General features: G+C 43.2%; 1 protein-coding gene across 3 annotated transcripts in view; it reads left to right on the top strand.

The window, feature by feature from the left end:
- The first annotated feature begins 237 nt into the window (after positions 1–237).
- The window catches only part of PCGF3 (polycomb group ring finger 3), a 56,391-nt gene continuing 43,623 nt past the window's right edge, over positions 238–13,005 (top strand). The window contains exon 1 of one of the 3 annotated variants that reach the window (XM_074570107.1): positions 238–3,699. The gene's annotated coding sequence lies outside the window, so the exon portion shown is untranslated. Of the gene's footprint in view, positions 3,700–4,531; positions 4,567–13,005 lie in introns of those variants that run through there. The other 2 variants (XM_074570108.1, XM_074570109.1) reach the window with 2 other exon arrangements.

Here is a 13,005-nt window from a genome sequence, read left to right as displayed (position 1 = left end):
AGTATCTTGCTTGCTGTTTTCAAAGATGAGTGAAATATTTACCATTCTCTGGTACTGAGGGACTCCCCCGCTCACCATGATCTTGCAAAGGTAAGAGAGAGGGAGTAGCCTAGCAATGGTATCAACAGGCTCTCTCAGCACCCTTGGATGCAACTAGTCTAGTCCTCAGGCCTACAGGATCAATACAGGTCTATTGCTCTGGAAAGAAAATGAGCAACTACTGGAAATATTAGTTCTCAACTTTATTGTTCGTAAACACTGTATTATGATCAGACTTAAACTAGAACCATTTTGTCATGTATTTGCCTACTTTGTCCTTTACTACTGTTCATGAAAATATCCTGTTTTGTTGGGCTTCTAGCCATTTCCCTGTTTATACCATTACCATTAATGTGCCCATGCTGACCAACACCTTTTCACTGTTAGAAGTCATAAAGGAGACAATGAATTTCTTTTACCTGAAATGTTTGGGGTTTTTTTTTCTGTCAAGTGGTCGCAGATAGATTCTCTTCCATTAATTGTTTTAGCTAGGTGCCATGGTTTAATCCCAGACAGCAACTAGCACTGCACAGCTGTTTGCTCACTCCCCCTTCTCCCACAGATGGGTGGGGAGGAGAGGAAGAAAAGGAGGGGAAAGGGAAAAGAAAAAAGCCTCATGGGTTGAGATAGACAGTCTAATAGAATCATATTAGAAAAGGAAAAAACAGTAACAATAATAAAATTGGTAAAAGAATACACAAGACACAAGTCACCCTTATTACCTGGTAAACTGGTGAGTTGGCACCATCCCGAGCAGTGATCACAAGCACTGCTTCCCCCTGTCCCTGGCTAATGGCTAACTACATGTATATACCAAGCATGACATCTACGGTATGGAATATTCCATTGGCCACTCTATTGTTCTGTCTGTACTCCTCAGCTTCTATGGGAAGCTGAAAAAAAGTCCTTGAAAAATACGAGCATCACCTGGCAACAACTAAAACATTATGAATTACTGACCTTCCTTTCATACCAAATGGCAAAACACAGCAACCACTAGAAAGAAAATTAACTCTATCCCAGCTGAAACCAAGAAGGAAATACATGAAACCATGAAACAGCTTAAACCACTAGGAAATACATGCTTTCAGAACCTAGAGCTTCAATTTACCTGTGTTCACATTATGCTTTTGTTTCTGTAAAAACTGTGAGGACTAACGCACGTAAAACTAACAGAAAGAATCCCTTAAATGCTTTTTATCTTCCATCCCCTGTTCTCCCCCCAACCCTCCCCACCCCAAGTCATTTTCTGAACTTCTGTAGCTCGATCACAGCTCACTAACTGCAATGCTAAGAAAAAGTTTAACTTCTAATACTGAGTGCTGCAGTTCAGACAAGGCACTCATATCTACCCAGTTATGATCTGGGTAAGCTTGTATTTCAGAAACATCACTTATGGGCTAACGCACTCTTTAATGGCATTGCCGAAGGCGTTAGAACAGATGTTAAGGTAATGAGGTTGAAAAGAGAGCAAACCATTGCCTTAGCTCTCTGAAGGTCACAACAGTCTTGTCACAAGGGGTACATTAAAGTTTGAGTAGCCATGGCCATATCACCTGGCTTCAGGTACACTCTTCGGAAAATATCTATAGTAAGAGAAAAACAAAAACCACAGACTCCAGTCTCAATGGTTTTCCCCATCTGCAGTGCTTGGCTCTGGAAACGATAGGCACAAAAAAGAAAAAGTAGGCGGCCAGCAGATCCAGGGAGGTGAGTCTCCCTCTCTACTCTGCTCTCGTGAGACCCCACCTGAAGCACTGCGTCCAGCTCTGGAGCCCTCAGCACAAGAAGGACATGAACCTCTTGGAGTGGGTCCAGAGGAGGGCCAGGAAGACGATCAGAGGGCTGGAGCACCTCTCCTATGAAGACAGGCTGAGAGAGTTGGGGTTGTTCAGCCTGGAAAAGAGAAAGCTCCGGGGAGACCTTATAGCGGCCTTCCAGTACCTGAAGGGGGCCTACAAGAAACCTGGGGAGGGGCCGTTCGCAAGCAGCGATAGGGCGATGGGTAATGGTTTTAAACTAGAGCAGGGTAGGTTTAGATTAGACATTAGGAAGAAGTTCTTTACAATGAGGGTGGTGAGACACTGGCACAGGTTGCCCAGAGAGGTGGCGGAGGCCCCATCCCTGGAGACATTCAAGGCCAGGCTTGATGAGGCTCTGAGCAACCTGATCTAGTTAAAGATGTCCCTGCTTCCTGCAGGGGGGTTTGACTAGATGACCTTTAAAGGTCCCCTCCAACTCAACACATTCTATGATTCTATGATTCCTGCATATTCTTATAGTTTGTTACTTATGCTACTGGCTACTTGAACTCCAATTCCAGAAGTCAGGCAGGTGGCCCTACTACTTTCTAAAATGTATCTCTGCAAGCAAAGGCCCATGCAAAGTCATTTGTGGTCAAACTGAAATCAGAATTTAAGTTTCCGACAGAAAAGATGCATCCATTTAACCACACAACCCTTGAAGTTAAACAGAGCAAATCTACGGTAGCTGGCATATTTTCTGCTAACACAGGCTTAGCATCTGGACAACACAGCTCCTAGAGCCAAGCGCAGACCCTGAAGTCTTGGTACGCAATAAAGGCTTAGTAATTTGTTGAACAAGGAGGAAAACATCTTCTAGGGCTGTGCCACGTCAGGCAGGCCATTTCCAGTTGCGTTCTGAGCCAAGGAGGAAGACTGTTTTGTGGCTCATTTTCAGTTGGCAGGGAGGAAAGAAAGAGGGAAACATGTAGGTATTTTAAAGCACTGCATTCTAAATATACGCATAATTGGGAATGTAAAGCTTGCTCTGGTGTCTTAGACTTTGGACAGGTGAATTTTTAAGTACGTGTCTTTGCAACCTTGGCATCCAGCCGCGCGGTGTGAAGCTGAACCACGGGCGTCCCAAGCTTTACCCATGCTGCTTCTTGACCAGGGAACCTCACACCTCTTGACTTTCGGGAAGACAAAATCTTCATTTCATCAGTTGGTACGCTTGAGTCCCCTGCAGTCTGTCACCACGCTGTGCCTCCTGCCGCCAGTCCTCCCACCTCCTGTCCAACCTCCCGCCTTCGCCGGTGACAGAAGACTTTTGAGGAAAAACCTTGAGACACAAGACAGCTTGGAGCAACGACAGGCCCTTACCCTGTCGAGAAGCCAATCACCTTCATTAACCTCACAGGTGCCACCGATTCTCCGTGGCCGGGCACACCGGGAACGCGGACGCCCTGTCGTCGGGCCGGGCCGGGGCCTGCCGGCGGCGACACCCACACGCGGCGGGGGCGCGGGCGGGCGCGTGGGCCACCCCGGCTCCTCGGGGGGAGGGGGCGGCCGGAGCCGTACCCGGACGTGCGCCTCGCGCGCATGCGCCGTGAGCGCGGCGCCCCCGCTCGGCTCCGCTCGGGCCGCGCTCGGCTATTTCCGTCTCTTTGTTTTAAACTCCGGGCCGAGCCTTTTAATTTTATCCCTCTCTCCCCTTTCTTTTTGTTGTTAATTTTTTTGGTGGGGGAGGGGGAAGAGGGGCCGGTGTTTCCCTCCGTCTCGCGTCACCTAGCTCGCGTCCTCGCCTTTCTCTCTGTGGTGGCGCCCGGGGAAGGACGGGCCGGGTAGCGGAGGGTCGGTGGCGGGGAGGAAAACCCCCCGCCAGCCCCGGGAGGCGACCGCGCCCCTCCTCCGTCAGGTTAGTCCGGGGCCGTGGGGCGGCGTGGGGTGGCAATGGGGGGGTCCGCCGGTGGCGGGGCCGAAGTCCAGGCCTTCCCCGGCCCCGCTGTGGGGGCCGCGGGCCGTGTGAGGCTAGGCGATGGTCTCGGGGGCGGGGCGGGCCTGACACCCTCTCCGGCCCCCCTCCCTTCCCTCCGAGATGTTCGCCGAAGGGGGCTGCGGGGGGGACTCCCGGCACGGGTGTGCTCGGGACGGGCGGAGGGTGCGGGGTGAGGCTGTTCTCTCCCCGAGGGGGTGGCGCTCTGCGGAGGAGCGGGCCTTCTGCCCCCGAGGTGTCCGGGTTCGGGCGGGGGGGGCTGTGCTTGAACTTTCTGTGCCGCAGCGAACACACTGTGTTCTCGGGGAGGGGGAGGACGACAGGACTTTGTGTGGTGTTCCCCTCCCTAACACCCTTCCCCGGAGCAGGGGATCTTCTGTGGGCCAGGGGAGCTTCTGTCCCTGTCCGTCTGTCTGTCTGGACAGCTACCCCCCGCCCGAGGGGAAGGTGGCCCGTGTCTTCTGGCGGAAGGGCAACCCTGACACCCCCCAGTCTACCCCTTCCTACCCCCGAGGGAATTGCCTGTGGTGTGGAGGGGCCCGTGGCAGCTCAGCTGTGGGCGAGGCGGTGCTGCCGACGGGGAGCGGGGGTGGATGGAGCTCTGCCGAGTTGTCCGTGAGTCCTTCCTCCCCTTCAGGGATGGGTTTGCAGGGCCCCAGCCCTATGGCTTTGGGAGAAGAGGCCGCTTTGAGGGGTGGGGTGGGGGTTGGTAGTGGTGGAGGAACCGTTTCCAGTAAGCTGGAGTGTAGGGGGGACATGTCCTTTGGGTGTACGACCTCAGCTCTGCAGGTACGTGGCTTTAGTGCTGTGTATCTAGTGGCGCATCGGATTTCAAGTCTTGTGAGAAATAGGAAAGGAAGCGGTGCTCGTAGGTAAAAATATAGAATGCTTGTGTCTTGAGTTGTTTTAAGGTCTAAAGATATACGTACACACACACACACCTACATATATGTATATATTTGATAGTACAAAATTCTGATTGTTTTCTCAGCCACTGAGTTTTAGTGAGTTGTGGTGCTGTCAGATTTATTAAGTTGGTCTCTTTTAGTCTGTCGGGTATTACTTCAGAGCGTTCTGCGTGGAAAGTTTAGCATGTCCTGAAGTTAATAAGGCTCACAGGAGGTTTGATTATAATGGTTTATGAAGTACTTGAATGTTCTTTTGTTACTTCACGTGCTTGGATTTTTTTTTTTAATTGTTGCAAAACTATCACTCTATGTATGCTTTGTGTCAAATCAGTTCATCTGTTTCCTGCCTTCTGTATGAAATGCATCCCTCTGAGAAACCAGTTCAAGAAATTCTGTTTTAGTATCTGTATGCGCCCTGGAATGTTCTTCTGGAAATACTATGTTTGGTATTTTTCAAAATAATCCTACATAGTTGTCTTCCTGAGTTTCACAGAAGAATTAAGTTTGTCGATTAAAAGGTTTGAATATAAAAAAAAATTAAAAAATTAGATGAACCTTGTGCTTAAGGAGCATCCTGTGTACGTATCTTCCATTGTAAATTGGGCATATGCCAAATATGTTGTTACAAATATTTTTAGTGCTAGGTAGTGTGTTTTTTAAAAAATGTTCTTGATTGTTGTTGTGTAGGATACTTGTGAATGTTATGTTTCTTCTTTTAGTGGCAGGTCAGATGAGAATCTAGACTGTGATACTTATCATGTGTCTCATAAAGGTGCATTTAAATTTGTAAAGTTCTTTGGTTGGTGACAAGGTGTATAGAAATAGAAAGCTTGTATCCTTCCAGTAGCTTTACTATTTCAATTTAAATTGTAGGTATTTTATAATGTGTTTAAGAGAATACAGAACCTGTGCAGAACTGAAGGTACTTGGTGAGATCATGTAGGATGCGTGAGAAGATGGTCAGCGGGCTTTCTAAAGAGATGGGTATGGGTGCAACTACAGAAAGCTTGGAAAAAAATAAATTTTAAAGCATTTTGTAAACCACTTTTCAAGGAAAATATGTTGATTTCCTTCTGTGGAATGATCTAGCCAGCTTGATCTTGTTACTCTGCTGTCACCATAGAAAGTAAAGACTGAACACTTGTAAATGTATTAAAGTTGACTGAGAGTTTGTAACTGTGCTAGCCAAATACTAGTCCCTAGAATGAGAGAAATTAATTATGCTATGAAGGACTTCAGCTACCACAAGACCGTAAAGTACAGCTTATAGTTGCTGCAGCTGCCCAACCTGCTCTTACTTCTGTTGACTTTTACGTGTTTAAGAGGAGGTAATCTCTAAGCTTTATATTTGAGATACAGGTAAGCTTTCTTGCCAAGAACTGTTCTACATTTGCATTAATAGCTTCCGTTTCATTTTTCCCATATAACTGTTTAATCTAGGTGTCCATTTTGGCTTTTCATAGAATCATAGAATGGTTTGTGTTTGAAGGGACCTTAAAGATCATCTAGTTCCAACCCCCCTGCCATGGGCAGGGACACCTCCCACTAGACCAGGTCGTTCAAAGCCCCATCCAGGCTGGCCCCGAACGCTTCCAGGGATGGGACATCGACACCTTCTCTGGGAAACTTGTTCCAGTGTCTCACCACCCTCACAGTAAAGAATTTCTTCCCAATATCTAATCTAAATCTACCCTCTTTCAGTTTGACATCGTTACCCCGTGTCCTGTTGCTACACTCCTGATAAAGAGTCCCTCCCCATCTTTCCCGTAGTCCCCCATTAGGTACTGGAAGGCTGCTATAAGGTCTCCCCGGAGCCTTCTCTTCTCCAGGCTGAACAACCCCAACTCTTTCAGCCTGTTTTCATAGGAGAGGTGTTCCAGCCCTCTGATCATCTTCGTGGCCCTCCTCTGGACCCACTCCAAGAGGTCCATGTCCTCCTTACATTGGGGCCCTAGAGCTGGACGCAGTACTCCAGGTGGGGTCTCACCAGGGTGGAGTAGAGGGGAAGAATCACCACCTTCAACCTGTAGGCCGTGCTTCTTTTGATGCAGCCCAGGATATTATTGCCTTTCTTGGCTGCTAGCACACATTGCTGTGTCATGTTGAGCTTCTCATCAACAAACAGCCCAAATCCTTCTCTGTAGGGCTGCTCTCAATCCATTCTCCACCCAGTCTGTATTTGTGCATGGGATTGCCCTGACCCAGGTGCAGGACCTTGTACTTGGCCTTGTTGAGCTTCCTGACGTTCACACAGGCCCACCTCTCAAGCCTGTCCAGGTCCCTCTGGATGGCATCCCTTCACTACAGCAAGTTGAATGCTCCCCAGAGCCTGATGTCATTGTCAGACTTGCTGAGGGTGCTCTCAGTCCAACTATCTGTGTTGCAATAAAGATGTTAAACAGCACTGGTTCCAGTGCTGACCCCTGAGGAATGTCACTTGTCACTGTTTTCCACTTGGACATCGAGCCATTGACTGCAACTCTTTGAGTGTGACCGTACAGCCAATTCCTTATCAACTGAGTGGTCCATCTGTCAGATCCATGTCTCTCCAATTTAGAGACAAGGATGTTGTGTGGGACAGTGTCAAATGCTTTGCCCAAATCCAGGTAGATGATTTCTGTTGCTCTTCCCTTATCCATCAGCACTGTAACCCCATTGTAGAAGGTCACCACATTTGTCAGGCGTGATTTGCCGTTAGTCAAGCCATGTTGGCTGTCACCAATCACCTCCTTATTTTCCATGTGCCTCAGCATAGTTTCCAAGAGGATCTGCTCCATGATTTTGTCAGGCACAGAGGTGAGTCTGACCAGGTTTTTGTCAGGTAATGATCTCCCAGGACTGAAATAATTCCAGATTAACTTCCTGAACTCTCTGGGAAACTCTGTAAGAAGTAGAAGCATTTCCATTGAATCTTTAAGCTACATATGACCTAAGAAGTGCATGTGGGCATGATGTTTTGAAAAGCATGCATGCTGATAGTGTTTCACTTTTCTTTAATACAGGTACTGTCTTAAGAGATGATGCCAGTTTACAAGAAAGTTTAATGAGATCTTTTATGTTATAAGATAAACATTTACTCTATTTTTTGTTTTGGAATTATTGTCCAATTGGTACGCATGTAGAAGTAGAGTTATTAAATGGAAGCTTGCATTCATAATGGTGTTTGGAGATGCAAGGGGGTTTAAAACTGTTGGCATCCTTGAGTGTTTAGTAGTTTAAACCCTGTTCTCTTCTGGTCATTGCTAGTAAAGATGTTTTAATGATGTCTGAAACTACTTCTTGGGAGGGGGAGAGGGGCGGGTAAGTGAGCAGCTGCATGGTCCTAGCTGCTGGCTGGGGTTAAGCCATAACAAAATGCAAGCTGGCTGTATTAGACTGTAAATTTAGTTAATATGTCAAAGCCATAAATACAGTAAAAGGGAAGAGAGAAAGGGGTTATGCTGCACTAAAAGCAGTGATTGGTTTTGTGATACGTAACACAGTTTTGTTGCTAACTGAAGACATACTGTAAGCAGAGGTTTGTTCTACAATTGCTCTAAAGAGCCAAGAAAAAACTTGCTTCTGTTGTCTGACTGAGATTCTCTCAAGTTAATTTTACTAAATACATGCATCTATATTTAAATCAACAGACTATGAAAATGAAATACTCAGTGCGGTGAGAACTAGTGAGACTGAAAGCCTTGTTTGCTATTGAAAGTTTAATTGAACTTTGCTACTCAGGGACCTGGAGTCTTGCAATCACATTGCACAGCCAGTGTTGTAGGAAGGAATAAAACAGCAGTGAGTTGATCAATGATACTATTTTCCCTTTTTTTTCCCTTCTTTTTTTCCCCTTAATCAGAAACAGGACTTTATACTAGGAACTTCATACTATACTTAGGAACTTAAGAGTCTTTTTTATTACTTTGTCAAACACGGCAGGTATTATTCAAAATTAGGGGGAAGTACAGATCATTCAAAAGTAGGGGGAATGGCAAAGTATGGTGAGCTCAAGTTACTTGTTCTTTGTGCCCAAAGATGACTGCTCTCACACTTGTGATTGCCTCTTTTTGAAATCACAGTTATAAGTTGATGGAGCTGGGGGGGGAACTTGAGGGGGTGGGGGGGAGAACTGGAGATAATTGAGGCGTGTGTTGGCATTACTACAATGCAGGGTAAGATTGTAAGGAAAAAATATGCAAGTGTGAAGAAAACCAGGCTTTTTGTAGTTTTGCTGCTAGTGGAAGAACTTATTTAAACTATCTCTACCATTATTTTCCATCTCTCTGCAAAGTGGCAAGAAGGAGACTTATTATTATCCATACAGACATATATTTAGTTTGACGTTAGCAGATAACTATTTCGTATTCTGTCCTTGTGACTGACAGTAACGTAGAACTCTTGTCTACATTAAAAGTGCTTGTGTTCTGGCGGCAATAAGGATCCTCCTTGTTTGAAACTGAGGCTATCCTTGTTGTTGGAAACTGAGGATATGTTTGCTTTGTGAATAGCATAAATTCATTTTGATTTAAGGTAGGAAACGTTCTGTGTATGTTGCATGTGGGTGAGAATGTGCTGTGCAGTATTTGCTTAATTAAGAGAGGAAGGTTATTTTTTCAGGTTGCGAGAATGTTATTTGCTGACTTGCAAATGGCTGTCTTATCAAGTTTTTCTGTTTTAGTGAAGAACTTTCTCTTCACCCTGTGTATAACGAGACAGTCAGTGTATGATACTATCTTTATTCAATTATTATATAATCATTGTGATATTACCAGGTATAGTGCAAATCTGGTGTGAATTATATGTGGTGTTATGCTGGAACAGGTGCATTATATTAATGCAGACATTAATACAATGTTTGTAACCATAAATGTCATTTATTAATGAAAATATATAAGTATTGTCAGTGCAGTGTTCGCTGATTTTTTTCAGGTAATGTGCTGTGCCAGTTTTTCTAGTTTGTCACCTAAAAGAACAAGCTGAAAGGTACAATACAGCTGTCTAAATTATATATTCTCTATTTATGAATAATAGTCCCTGACATTTCTTGTTGTATCTGAACTATTAGTGTGAGTACACAGATTGGCATAAATGAAAGCTATGGGTCAGTTGTTCATTTAGTTGAAGGACATTGCTGAATTTATTTTAATTTACTAGACAAAATGTTTATTTGTATTATAACAAATTTATTTGGTGTACTAAGCAGTGGCAATCAGTAGAATATATTTGAGGAATGGGATTATTTTTTTTTCTTACTTAACATAGTGGCATGCTTTTTTCCCCAAAATCATTCGGACATAGAGACATTTGGAAGTTAAATTTATATCTTGGGGCCAAGGTCAAAATGGACTGGGATCTTACCTTAAACTTATCTTAACTTCTTATTTCAACAATAATCTGTATGTTTCAGGTTACTGTATTTCATACTGTTCCATTGTGATAATAACTGAGTTTTCTTTCGTTTGTAAATTTTTCCTAAAATATAAAGTATGTTCTAGATACAGGGACTCCAATCTTGATTTGAGGATTCAAAATAGGCAAGAGGTAAGGGAACTTTTTATGTGCTTGTTTAAGTAACTAATCATGCACACTGCTGAAAACACATGCGCTCCTGTTTCTAAATCAAATTATTTCTATTTTAAACTGGTAACTTTTCTTAAACCCAGATCTGTTAAAGATATTTCTAATACTGTTTCCTCACTTTAAGAGACTGTTAACATATCGTAGTGAAATCAGTCCTCTTAATGCTTGGAATGCTTTTTTCTTTCCATCTTTGAATTATTCCTTTATTCTGAAGCGTGGACCCTAAATCAGTGACAGTGTTTGCCTGATTGGTTTTGGCTGCACTTATGAAAGCTCCCCATTTGTGGTGCTGCAGCGAGTGACTCCCTTAGTCTTTCTTGCTTTAGCATTATACTAGTTGGTTGTTTACTGACTGTTTTTCAAGCCTTACCAACTCTTTCTCAGGGAAGAGCAAGCATAACACCACTTGTTAAATGCTCACTTAGAATTTCTTATCCACAAGTGCAAGTTGCTCTTGCCCTGTGCAAAAGTCTGCACTCATGGAAGGAAAAGTTTTTTTGTGTTGGCGTGGAAACAGTGTAGTAGAAAATTATACTCTGTGAGTGAAATCCATCCAGTTTAGAGATAAACATTTACCTTTTTAAGGAATAGCTGCATGGATTTATTTCATCTGTTGAATAAAATAAGTAACTAAACTGCCTTTTCCTGTAGCAGTTTCCTAAGACTAATTGCAAAGTAGCCTTGCATCTTAAATCAATGTATGCCTTAAGATCATGCTTTTTGTATTGGGTTGCCAGAAGGTGATGATTAATTCACCTGTTTAGTTAAAATCTTGGTAAAATGAAGTTCTTTGATTTGTGCTTATACTGTTCTTAGACGAATTGCAAAGAGAAGCCCAATATTTCTGCATTTTCTTCCTGGAAAATCCATGTATATGTTTTCCTTCCCAACCTTCTTTTCTCAATGTGTTTGGATTTGATAAATTGGCGTTACCTTACCTTGAAATCTGTACTTCATATTCTGAAGTTCAGTGCTACAATCCATGTCTGTTCCTGCAATGAAATAGAAAATCTAGTTATTTGAAAAACTGTGATAATACCTCATTTTACCAAAAGTTTCAATCTAACTATTATTGAGCAGGAGCAATTTAATTGAAAGGTGCTTTTAAGTATCATTTATCCTTGTTAGTATCAGCATTATGCTTGGTGGCACCAGAGTGAGTATTTTATCTGCATTCCAATTTATTTATTTTATGTTTCGAATCTTGTACTTCTACTTCTTGACTGGCTAGAATGAAGTAGAAAGCCCTCCCAAGATCGGGTCATTCTGTAACAATTTCAGAAAAGTCTTGTGTTTATATTCATAAAATGCTTCATTCAGACTTCTTTTTTCAACCATTGATGACAAGAAAACTAGTCTAGATTTGTATAGACTTACATCTGAGGTAGTATAAATGGCACCGGACCAGATAAAAAGGCTTCTGGGTAGCCAGTGGAGCTAATTTTCTTCAGTTCACTTTCTCGCTTGGCAGAGCGTTTCAAGATTTGATAGAATTTAGCAGAAGTAGTCTGTGTATATTGATCCACGTGGTATGAAATGAATCTTGGTACTTGAAGGTTTCACTTTATGAATGCCTTTGAAATATGTAGATGTAGAAGGTACAGTATTAATTGCAGACATTTTTAATGCAGTTTTTTAGGCATAATCTTAGATGCTACCACCAGAAATTGTTTATCAGGAATATGTTTGCTCTAATGTGTAATGGTTACCCTAGTTATTTGTGGTTGTCTTGCCCGGGTGATAATAGTTTGTGTGAATAAGATTTTATGACTAAAAATGGCTTGGATTCGGACAAAGTGTTACAGATACAGAGAGGATAATGCCTTGTTTTGTTTTGTTGTTGACAAAAAGGTATTTTACCTTGACCTTTTTTCTTTTTTACTGAAATTAACAATGCAATGGGACTAACTCTCTATACAAGCCATTCTGTGGTCAAGTATGTAAATGGATTATGGTCTTCACATGAAGTATTTTTGCTACTTCCCTTTGGGAAGGGAAAGTACATTCTGTCCCCATGTTTCAGCTCCATTGCTCCACCAAATACTGGCCTAGTGGAACCTGAGGTAGACTTCCAAAGCCACTACTCTTTCAGGGCATTTCTTCAGCAATCACAAGCATGAGCTGACACTGAATTGGATTTTTGGAGGTGATTGGGAAGCGTCATGGAGATTTGTTTTGTCTTTAGAATGTGGGAATACAGAGTATAAAGATAAGTTAAAAGATTCTGGATTCCTCTTCTGTAACCTCCATTATTAGATCTGATGTTGCTGTAAGATACATTCACTAGAAGAGCGAAGACAAGGGAAAAACGAGCTGCTTTTGCATCTCCCCCAGATTCCTTAGCCACTTACTGGTTCCCACGATAAGTAACCTTTTTTTGAGTTAGTCATCCATTATTGCCATCTGCAGACATTGACAATTTTAGCATGCAAAGGGAAAATAAAATACATCAGCACTCTATTCTGCCAGCTTTAATCCAAAACCAAAGGAATGAATTCTCTTTCCTCTGAAATTACTTTTTAAAATGCTCATAATGTGTGAAGAGATCTACACATGGTACGGCCTGAGACAAAAAGTCCTTCAGATGCCCAGGATTTGCTGTGTGGAGATCACTGTGAGGTAGAGTCCCTTCTGCCCTTGTCAGCCAAACTTTTGATGATACATGTTTCTTGTGAGGTATTTTATTAACTTGTGTTCGAAAGAATGGATGGAGCCCGTGTCAGTGAAGATGTCATCTATTTAATCACCTGTGTTTGTA

The sequence above is a fragment of the Larus michahellis genome, chromosome Z (assembly GCF_964199755.1).
Source record: "Larus michahellis chromosome Z, bLarMic1.1, whole genome shotgun sequence".
In the NCBI taxonomy this organism is placed as follows: domain Eukaryota; kingdom Metazoa; phylum Chordata; class Aves; order Charadriiformes; family Laridae; genus Larus; species Larus michahellis.
This window is presented reverse-complemented; position numbering and strand designations above follow the sequence as displayed.